Source organism: Herpailurus yagouaroundi, unplaced genomic scaffold (assembly GCF_014898765.1).
Source record: "Herpailurus yagouaroundi ecotype Mexico unplaced genomic scaffold, PumYag 67700, whole genome shotgun sequence".
NCBI classification, from domain to species: Eukaryota; Metazoa; Chordata; class Mammalia; order Carnivora; family Felidae; genus Herpailurus; species Herpailurus yagouaroundi.
In genome coordinates this window covers 1,062,568-1,074,919 of record NW_024420499.1, presented here as the reverse complement: position 1 = coordinate 1,074,919, position 12,352 = coordinate 1,062,568, and positions in this window count along the sequence as shown.

Genomic DNA, 12,352 nt, shown 5'->3' with positions numbered 1-12,352 from the left:
AAAAGAATGAAACTCGACCCCTGTCTTATACCATTCACAAAAAATCAATTAAAAATGTATTAAAAACTTAAAAGGCGTCGGGGGGGGGGGGGGCGGTGGTGGTCCTGGCTGGCTCAGTCGGTGGAACACGAGACTCTTGGTCTTGAGGGTTGTAAGTTTGAGCCCCATGTTGGGTGTAGAGATTATTTAAAAATAAAATCTTAAGAGGTGCCTGGGTGGCTCAGTCAGTTCAGCGTCCGACTTCGGCTCAGGTCACGATCTCGCGGTCCGTGAGTTCGAGCCCCGCGTGGGGCTCTGCGCCGGCCGCTCAGAGCCTGGAGCCTGCTTAGGATTCTTTGCCTCCCTCTCTCTCTGCCTCTCCCCCATGCTCTATCTCTCTCTCACACACAAAAATAAATAAACATTAAAAAAAATTTTTTAAAGATGAATAGGTCTGAGAATATAATGTATAAAATTGTGACTATAGTTGATAACACCGTATTGAAATTTGCCAAGAAACGAGAACTTATGTTTTTCACCACAAAAAAAGGTAAATATGAGAGGTTACAGATGGGTTAACTAGCTCAATGGTGGGGAACCTCTCACTAGGCATACATATATCAATCATCGTGTTGTACACTTTATATTACAACTGTATTTGTCAGTCATATCTCAATAAAGCTGAAAAACATAATATAATACAATATAATTCAAAACTGAGTTCTAAAGAAAAGTATGTACTCATCTATAGAGTATTCAAGAATTTTAATTCTCCATTTGTCTTCAAACATTCTAAAATGTTTTCAACTTAGAATTTTTGACAAATTCTTCCAGAAAAGTTCATTGCTTAGCTTGCTGGAGATAGACTAGTTTTAGTGAGTCATGTCTAAAAACAGAGCCAAGCACTGCATGGGAGAAACTAACTTGATTTAGAGCTTTACCTCTAAAAGTTTTGCTACCATTGGGCCAATTTTTTCTTCAAGTTGACCATTTGCCCAAGGGTAACGATTAACATACAACTTAAAGAAAGCTGTGAAACTACATGACCCCGGGGGAGGTGTTGTTTTAGCTCCCTCCAACTCTTGGGCAAATTCTACTTGACGGATAATATTAATAAGTTTATTAAACCTCAACTATGTGCTAGATCTATTGAGTTACTTGGATGCAAACACGACCTACATATTGACTGTCACTATGCCCCCTGCAGTTCAGTCTAGGGAGAGAGACAGACAAGTGGTAATGGCAATAGAATGCAGTGTGCACCATAATAGAGGCAGGTTGGTTACTCTAGAGATTGTATTTGAACGTGGTCAGGTGGAGACGCAAAGAAGAAGATCCAGGCAGAAGGAAGAGGATATAAACAAGCGGATCCCTTGAAAGAAAATGAGTTGTTCTTACTAGGTGAGTGAATTTTCTTTGGAGAAGGTTGGGAGATGAGGCCAGAGATACAGTCAAGGGCTAGACCAAGAAGGGATTATTTTTAACTCATAATTAAGAGTTTTAACTTTATCCTATGCATGCAACTGGCAGCCACTGCCAGATTTTAGAAGCAGTGGGGAGAATTACCCTGAAGAGGTAAGAAAGAGTGGAAGCAGGAAAGGTTCTCGGAAACTCATGCAGTAATATTCTGGGTGAAATGTACCACGTTGCTAAAGGGAAGCAGTGGCCCTGGAGATGAAGAAGAAGGGACTGATTTGATATGTTTCTGAAAGTATATCAGGGTTAATGAAACAATTCAAATTTGGGATAAGGGAAAGGACAATGGGACAACATCATGTATGACTCTCCTTTCTCTCTGAGGCTGTTGGGTTGGTGGAAAAAACATCAACTCAAGATGAACAACTGATTTGAGAATATTATAAAAAATTTTGGTTTTGAGTAGCCTTTTGGGGTTTTGAGGTGCCTGTAAGACATGCATGTGTTTTGGTGAAAGTGTCCAGTAGGATTTGGGATTATAGATCTGGAGTTGGACATTCCTTCCTCAAAATGACTTCTTAATTACCTAGTGTTGGTGTAGTCAAATAGCTGTATAGGTTAAGGCACTTGCTGTCCTGATATACATTTCCAATTTCTGATGATGACACACTGTAATTAAAGCAAGATATTTTGTTATAATAAAATGTGCACAGAATTACAGGGCTGAAAAAACTTCAGAATTTATTACGCTCTTCTTTTTGTTTTGCATTCAAAACTGTACCGAATGCATTCCCCGAAACACCATTGACGTCTTTAAAATCTCTGGCATAGATGACTAACAACTCCCTTGATAACGTTGTCTAACATCTCACTAAGCTGATAGGAGGGTTTTGCTAATGCTAGTCTATATCCTTCATGCAGTAAGTGTCGTTCTTTCTGGTCTTATCCTTAGTGGAAATGGAGAGCAGCTGTTTAACGCTAATGGAAAAATCAGCAAATTTAAAATTGTTGAATGCACACTTTAGATTTTAACTGAATTATGAACTTGGCAATATTTATGAATTTAAAGCATGAAAATATAAACTAGATTCATCCCGATATTTTTCCAACTGCATGGTGTGATAAAACAGTGTTCAGAATTCTCAACATTACAAGCTCAAAGCACTGCCCTTGAAACGATGTTCTGTGAATCCTAAAGTGATTAAATATTTTTGGACAAAGTATCTGAAAGTATTTTTAATCCATACAGATCTCACACGAAATGAGTAGTACTAAAAAACGAAAATAAATCACTATTTGCATTCCTCGTTTGTACCGTCTTTAGAACCTCCAATATTGCATCCATCTATAAAATTTATTGGGACTAGAGGTTTATATGTGTTTTAAATGAAATATTAATAAGTTGTAATCATTTTCATGTAATTCCAAAGAGTGAACATAATCATTTTTTGCCGTCCTAAAAGCCATATTGATATGAGCTTGCTCATCCTGACATCCACTGATTTCAAGGATGGGTAATAAAGGGAAATAGAAATACGAGAGAAAAATGATTCTTGACTTAAATATAATTCAGTCCCCATTGTTACCCGTGACTAACTGAGTCTGAGTCAAAACATTCCCCATCTTCTGCACCTATCTAGCGGTGTGCTTCTTAAGAAAGCAGAGCTGTTTGGTCATCGTTAGCTAAAGGTGGACACTTCCAACCTCTTACCTATTTAAACTCCAAAGGAGAAAATTATACAGGGGAGCGTAAATCTTATGGATGATCTATGTCAAAGTTAGTGGCTTTGTTTATTCTCAAATTTAATTGATTTTATAGTGTTGTAAACAGGCTGAACTATAAGACAGATGGTGAATAAAAGAAAAATTATTCTCTTGAAAATGCCCCATGAACCAAAAGGCCACATGGAAGTCAAACACATACCCCAACCAATATCAAAAACAAAACGTGTGGGATGAATTTATTTGTTATATGAACTTATTATTTCCTACAGCTGTGGAGACAAAAGAGTCATAAACAAAACCAGAAAAACTTATCAAAGAAACACATGACCATGGCAAGCACACCTAAATCTTTACCTGACTCCACATTTCTAAGACTCACCAAATGACTTCTATCAAGTTCATTGCTTTAATAGTGTTTAATAACCCTACGTTTATAATCCTGGTTCTACAATGTATTCCCTGGGTGATCTTAATCACGTCACAAATTTTATAAATTTGTTTGCCATTTATTTATTTTTGAGAGATACAGAGACAAAGTACGAACGGGGGAGGGGCAGAGAGAAATGGAGACACAGAATCAGAAGCAGGCTCCAGGCTCTGAGCTGTCAGCACAGAGCCCGACGTGGGGCTTGAACTCATGAGCCGTGAGATCACGACCTGAGCCAAAGTTACATGCTTAACCGACTGAACCACCGAGGTGCCCCACGTCACAAACTGTAATCTCTGGCTTCCTCATCCCTAGAAGGAGATGAATGCTTACCTTGTAGGGCCATGTTATATCTAAATGTTCCATTGCATGTGAAAATGCCTAGCACATAACGCTGAATTACTATAGTTATTATAATGACTTCCTTGTTATTTTATCAATTATACAGATTAGCTTAGTGTTGTTGCTTATTTAGTACATTTTCCACTGTTTCATTTTGACTGAATTTTCTTTGACTACACTGGTCACACATCTGATGTACTCCCACATTAACCCATGCATAAATACCTATCTTATAAAATAATATTTTCATAGCACATCCATATGTATCTGCCAATATTTGTCTCTTCAGAGAATGTTTCCCAGCGTAAACTAAGAAAAGCACTTCTGAATTCTATTTCACACTTAGCAGTGACCAAACTACCACAGCTCACAGCATTTACTATTACGAAAGGAATAATGATTAACTGCATCTTTGAACCCTTTTCTGAACTGCCCTACAAATCGGTGATACTTGTTAAAGATTGACAGCTTAAGTCCACTGCTTCTATTCAGTCTATCAAGTTGGTTTTGATGAAATTAGTTCAGTGTCATTCCAGAGGAAACAGACAGAGACAACAAATCGCATTGGGGACGAGATGCAAATTATTGATTAAAGCAACGGGTCATCACATACTACATTTCATAAAGCATTAAGGCTGTTGAGCGCACCAAATTCCTGTTCGTCACCCAATACACTCTATATTCCTTTGCACCAAGGGACAAGTCCTGCATATATATTCACGCAATGGAATATTACTCATCCACGGAGAAAGAATGAAATCTTGCCATTTGCAACGACATGGATGCAGTTAGAGAGTATTATGCTCAGCAAAACAAGTCAGAGAAAGACAAATACCATATGATTTCACGCATATGTGGAATTTACAAAACAAAATGAGTGAATATGGGGGACAAAAGAGAGGCAAACCAAAATACTGACTCTTAACCATAGAGAACAAACTGATAGTTACCAGAGGGGAGGTAGGTGAGGGATGAAATGGGTGATGAGGATTAAGGAGTGCACTAGTTGTGATGAGCACTGGGTGCTGTTGGGAGGTGTTGAATCACTATATTGTACACCTGAAGCTAATATTACACTGTATGTTAACTAACTGGAATTTAAATAAAACTTTAATAAGATATAAAAAAGGACAACTCTGCAATATTGAATATTCCTTTTTTTTTTTTAATGTTTTATTTATTTTTGAGACAGAGGGAGACAGAGCATGAGCAGGGGAGGGGCAGAGAGAGAGGAGGACACAGAATCCTTAGCAGGCTCCGGGCTCTGAGCTGTCAGTACAGAGCCCAACGCAGGGTCTGAACCCACAAACCGGGAGATCATGACCTGAGCCGAAGTTGGACGCTTAACCAAACCACCCAGGCACCCCTTGAATATTCTTAAAGATTGTCCTACCCGAAAAGTCCAAAGTGTCTCTCCAGATTTAATAGACTACTCTATAGCTTAGGGAATATGATTTGCTAATTATAGCTCAATGTTTTAAGGTGACTATCAGCATAACAAAGAAGAAATGATTACTGAAATAAACTACTATCTTTACGAAAACCTCTAAAATTCACGTCACCTATCAGTGACATTTTGAAATTTAGAAACAAAAATTGGAGAGTGGTGATGGTTTACAAAACTGTGAAGGTATTTTTTTTTTTTTAAACCTGGATCATATACTTTAGAGACGTGAATTTTACTATTTGCGAGTTGAATCTCGATAAAGCTGTCACTAAAGATTTAGAAACCGTGTTTGAGAATAATGGGAAAAAATTCCAGTTGAATATCCCCAAAGGGCAAGAAGGGGGCACTGGTTTCAAAAAAAAAAATAAAATTGTCGGCTATGTTCTATAAATTTAGAGATAAGGATCATTTCAACAAACTTTTCAAGCTCATTAAAGACATTTTACAGGTAGGCATTTTTCCTAGGTAAAATCCTGATGAATTGCGAGCGGTCTGTATCTGTAAAATTATATGAAATAGAAAAGCCAGCTGCTTCATTTTCCTTCCCTGTCATCATTTGGAGGGCAAGAGGAGTGCAAAGGAGAGAACAAGCAAGAGAAAACAGTGAGTCAAATTTTTATTAACGAAGAACAAATTAACATTGCCCCAGGTGGTCTCCAGAGCTCTTATTTCTTACCTTCTTCTTTCTAAGTTTAAATCTGAAGCTAGGGGGAAAAAAGACAAAAAAATACATAAATCACCCTCAAAAGACAACGTAGAAATGAAGAGGCCATGAAGTTTCAGAAAGGGAACACTGAATGGAATGATAAATGGAAGACCGTGTCCACAGAAACAATTTAAATTCCAGCTGGAATTTCCACTTCCTGAAATCGATCGCAAATTAAGACGATGCGAATAGCCACCCACTTTCAAAAACTTGAAAATATAGCAAAGATATTGGAGTTTTGCTACTCCTCCTTAGAGGTGCTTAAATGTAATTGGCACTATCTACGTGGACACAGAAATGGACCCTCCCCTTCCCTTAAATCACCAAAGTGATACATCTGAAGTTTCTTATGTTTAACATCCAATTGATTCGCCATCAAATGTGGTCAACTTTGACTTCTGCCCTGGTTACTGGATGGAGAGTTGATCTTGGATTATCAGGAATGCTAGAGCTTTTGGTTGGGAACACTGCCATATGTTTGTTTGTTTTTTTTTCTGTAGTTATTTTCTGGTTGATATTCTATAGCTGAGAATTTTCATTAATGCTTTTGGGTCTTGCTCATATTAAGGCAAAAAAAAAAAACCTTAACGAATGTCTGGTTCTTCTGAGAAAGGCTTTATGTAAAATACAAACTTTTAACTGTATCATACTTCATTAGCCTTTTTGTATGGAAATCTAATGTTGATGTAAGGTTAGGTTCTCATATGAGTTGATTGCAATGTCCTAAATATACTTTTTTTCCAATAACTTCCAACATTAGATTCGCAACATTAATTGTATTTTTCATGCACTTGTGAATACAACATAAATGAGACCTCGCTGCTATTTTTTGTGTAGTGTTGACTTCAAGAGACAAAGGGACATATAACTGTATGTAATTAGCTGTAAATGAAGAGCAAACAAATCACTTATAGCAACTAATTGATTCCACTCAGGAGAATGCTGTCAAGTCTAACAACCCTAGCTTGAAAACGATCTTCAAGGGGCGCCTGGGTGGCTCAGTCGGCTAAGCAGCCGACTTCGGCTGAGGTCATGATCTCGCAGTCTGAGAGTTTAAGCCCCGCCTCGGGCTCTGTGCTGACAGCTCAGAGCCTGTTTCAGATTCTGTGTCTCCCTCTCTCTGACCCTCCCCCGTTCATGCTCTGTCTCTCTCTGTCTCAAAAATAAATAAACGTTAAAAAAAAAATTTTTTTAAAAAAGAAAAAGAAAACGATCTTCAAAAATGAAAAAATAAATAAATAAATAAAACTTCTGCTTTTCAGATGATGAGAAGACTCCAGCAAGGTCTTCTATTGCAAAGAATTATTGCGCTTATGAAATACTTCACAATCCAATTCCCAGCGTAGTAAGAAACATTATGAAGCCAGTAAAGCCAAGGTCTACACCAGCAGTCATTAGTACAATTGTCAGAACAACAGAAAAGGAAAAGTTCTTCAATAATTTAGCATTGTTCACTTTATCAACTATTAAAGTTCATGATTCTTTTACCGTTTATTTTGAGGGGCGGGGAGGGACACAGAGAGAGAGAGACACGATACGAAATAGGCTCCAGGCTCCTTCGGCGCTTGTCAGCACGGAGCCCGAAGTGGGGCTCGAACTCAGGAGCCATGATGAGACCATGACTGGAGCTGAAGTGGGACGCTTAAACGACTGAGCCACTCAGGCGCCCGCCCTCGTGATTCTTTAAAAAAAAAAAAAAAAAAAAAAAAATAGTCGATTGCATTTCATCTGTAATAAGGTTAGGTCTACTTTGATTTGCATTTTAATCTGGTACCTGATCAAACTGTCTCTCTGTAATCATTTTTTTTGTGCCACATGGTGTGTATTTTAGCTTCCTTAGATAAGCCGTCAGAACTCAGACTTTGCAACAAAAAAGTCAAGCTCTTAAAATTTAAGAGCAGAGATGATTGAATTGCAGCGCACTATCTGCAATAACACAGAGGTGACTTTCTCGGAGCAAAGGCCTCTTTAATAAATCCAATATTGTACTTGCACTCTAGAAACCTCTTTTCCATTCCAAACACCACCAATAGTCAACCAGCATAGTCAAGATTAAAACTGTAGGTCAGTTTGTGTATTAATTTTGGATTTGGTCATTAAATCACCTAGTGCTCATTTTTTCCTCAAGTAAAGCTTTCTTAATTAACTTTATTAATTAGCTTCGTGAGAGCTTATATACATACTATTGCTTGTTCCACACATTTGCAAACCATATGCAACAACATAATTTTTTAAACCTTCAAATTTAAAGGATTTCCAGCCATGGCTACACTGTGAAGTTATAAATATTTCAGATTGCACAGCATGTAAGTGAATGCTGAGTAGGGCTCAGCAGTTCTAATTTATATTATCAATCCAACTATTCTCCTGAATGGGGAGGGGGAGGGGGCAGTGAGAGGAGATATATTGTTCCAGTTTTATTCTACTAATACCGTTAATAACCAGGGGCGCCTGGGTGGCGCAGTCGGTTAAGCGTCCGACTTCAGCCAGGTCACGATCTCGCGGTCCGTGAGTTCGAGCCCCGCGTCGGGCTCTGGGCTGATGGCTCGGAGCCTGGAGCCTGTTTCCGATTCTGTGTCTCCCTCTCTCTCTGCCCCTCCCCCGTTCATGCTCTGTCTCTCTCTGTCCCAAAAATAAATAAAAAACGTTGAAAAAAAAATTAAAAAAAAAAATAACCAGATTAGTGATATGTGTTTCCTTAGAAATATTATTTCACTTTAATTTTTGAAATATTGCCCTAAATGTCATCTTTGTTGACTGTAAGCTTCCAGGAAAATGTAACATCTTTGTGTTTCTACTGGAGCAGACATATGGAAGGTAAAACGAATGGAAGAAAACTCTTGCCTACTCTGAGATAAACTGTCACTCAATAAATGACATAAGTGGGACGCCTGGGTGGCTCAGTTAGTTGAGTATCTGACTCTTGACTTCTGCTCAGGTCATGATCTCAGAGTCGTGAGATCAAGCCCTGCCTCAGGCTCCATGCTGAGCGTGGAGTCTGCTTGAGATTCTCCCTCTCTCTCTCTCTCTCTCTCCCTCTCTCCTCCTCTCTGTCTCTCCCCACCTTTTCTGTCCCTCTCCCCATGCATTCTCTCTACCAGTGTGTTTGAAAGGCAAACCACCTTCTTAGTTGTGTATGTCTTGTCGGGATTGGTTTTTTTCTCAGAAGGGCGGAGTTGCAAACAATTCTGTTGGGATTTTTTTTTTTAATGCCATATTACTTGATCTACAAACTTAAAAAAAAAAAAAAAACAACTCTCAACAAGCCAGGACCACTGATATAATCTAGCCACAATACTTTGTAATCAAACTAGACAGTAGAGATGATTCTTCCACTGTGTCACTTCAGCCAAGTTATATCAACAAAAAGACTGGAGTCATCATGAAGTCGGAAATGCATGGACAAAGTTAACAATGGCAGATCAATCCATCTAGTTCTTAACTTAGCAGGCTATTCTTGGTTACTGGGTACAGCACTTTAAAAGATAAAGGTTTATTTTTGTATCATATTTTAGCAGATGAAGGTCTGGCCAAATGGAAAGCTAACGAAGTTTAATCCTCTAGCAAATCTTGCCCCTAGCTTTGACTCTATCAGCGGTGGAAGCATTCGTTACTCTCCACCGAAAGATCACCTAGTAACGGATTTTTTTCTACCATTTTCCTACTAATGATCAGAAGACGCACAGAGTAAAAAGATGTCACTTCACAAACCAAAAGGCCAGAGAATTAATGCTGACTCCGGTAGGCATCTAATCACTGCTGTATTGGCTTTTGCTTCAAGTTAAACTCCACTCTGAGACAATAAAGGATTTCTGTACTTGTCCATAAACTAAAACGTGTATAATTTTTTTTGGTGGTGGGAAAAGATTTTATTGAACATTTTTTTATTCAGTCTTGAAAGACAGAGCCTGTGCTCTTACTTGCTTTCAATGCATCATCTTGAGTAAACTCGTGTCGTTCTAGCCTTTGAAATGTGTGGAGACTTAGTCCTGCAAATTTGTTGGTGAGGAGTAAGAAAAATCCTCATTTCTTTGGTGTAATGTTGCAATCTGTGTCAAAGACTTCTTTATATTTACCAATGCTGCCTGGTTGAAACATTTTATTAAAGGAGCAGAGTTAAGGGGCGCCTGGGTGGCTCAGTCGGTTAAGCGTCTGACTTCAGCTCAGGTCATGATCTTGATGTCCGTGAATTCGAGCCCCGCGTCGGGCTCTGGGCTGATGGCTCGGAGCCTGGAGCCTGCTTCCGATTCTGTGTCTCCCTCTCTCTCTGCCCCTCCCCCTTTCATGCTCTGTCTCTCTCTGTCTCAAAAATAAACTTAAAAAAAAATTTTTTTTTAAATAAAGGAGCAGAGTTAATATGTTATCCATAGGAGGGTGGGTAGGAAAATATCCTCCAGTCTGCTCTATTTCCATGAATGCACCAAAAGTTGATAAACTAACAAGTGAAGCTATTTTGAGAGAAGGTATTTTGAGAGAAGGGGGTGTCACTTGGATAAGGGGATGATGTAGGTCTTAATTCTGTGTAAATATGTCTTGATGAAAAGAGAGAGTAGCAAAGTCTGATAAAGAGAAGAAAGTACCTATTAACAAAACGGATGACTGGTGCTTACTAATCAACTAAATAATTCTTGTTGGCCAGCTTCCCAATGATGATGATGGAAAAGACGCTGACCTTGGTGGTGGTGGCAGTAGTCGTGGGAGCGATAGTGTTTTTGATACTTGTTTTGGTTCTGCTATGCTAAATCTGGTGGCTTCCAATATACATTATTTTTCAGAACTGGCAGATGTTAAGGGTTTGCCAAAACCCCTGTGACATATTTGACACCACTGATGAATTACGACAGGGGATATGGAGTTTATACGCCATGTTATCCAAATGAATAAGTTGAGGTTAGTTGATTCTGTCGTTTCCTGGGGAGGATATGGATATCAGGCAAAGCAAAATAACATAGCTGTATGAGTTCTGTAGTGAAATTGATCATTGCTTAAAATTTTATGTACAAGATTTTTCTGTTAAGTAGGCAGCATCTAACAGTGAAATATAGGCCATTATTCATATTCTTGTTTAATAAGTATGCATAAAGAGAAGAAATTTATCTTTTTCAAAAATACTGCAACTTTTCAACAGAAGATCTTTGGGGAGGAAAAAGTGCCACATTTCAAACATTACTGATAAGTGAATTCCTTTTTATCTTTGTTACCCCATCTGGAAAGCAACAGTTGATAACAAAGGGGATTATAAACTCAACCATTTTTCCCCTTTTGCATTACACATTCTAGTTTAAAGAGCTCTTTACCACCTTTGAGATGTGTGCTTGGCTCATGTGTATATTCGAGTAATGGTATATGTCTATTTTTTTTAATTTTTTTTAATGTTTATTTATTTTTGAGACAGAGAGAGACAGAGCATGAACGAGGGAGGGTCAGAGAGAGAGGGAGACACAGAATCTGAAGCAGGCTCCAGGCTCTGAGCTATTGGCACACAGCCCGCCGCGGGGCTCGAACTCACGGACCGTGAGATCATGACCTGAGCCGAAATCGGTCGCTTAACCGACTGAGCCACCCAGGAGCCCCATGTATATGTCTATTTAATGTGCAGTGTGTTCACTGCAGCCTTAAGGAAATCACGAAACAACAGCTCTCTGAACTAAGCTTAACTTGAACATCATACCGAACAAATGGCCTCGCTTGTAACACAGCTTTACGTGATGATGGAATGATTTCTTGAGTTCCAGGAAATATTTTTGAATGTTAATTTAAATTCTAGCTTTAGAAAAAAATCTGGCAGCACTGAACTAATAACGAATAATAGCTCTTGGGACAAGAATAAAAGAATAGAGTCAAATAAACCAGAGGAGATCACTCAGTCATGCAAAGACTGCACAGTAAAGTACGTATTTTTGAAAATCCTTAACTCTAGTCTCTAAGCTTGAGCTGAGCATGTTCTGTACCTTATCTTTTGCTCCCATTTATCATATCTTGATGAATTGTATCACTTCTGACATAAAATAGTTGTATAATCAGGAATTAGTTCCAAGGCTTCTTTGGTATACCTGTGAGCCTGAAATCCTTGCCAATTTGCACAGTCACATAAAATAATTAGTAGGGAGACAAACCAAAAGCTGCCCCAAACATTATTTCCAATTGTGCTTCAATTTGCTCTCCGTGCCAGTTCTTAGTGAACATTTTCTTTGTGCAAATCTCAAGAGTCTTAGGCAAAGACGCGACTGAAGAATATTGAAGTCCACACGCACATATTCTACAGGTTAATAGAAAACAAATTCTCCTTTTGTTACCGCTAACATTCAGT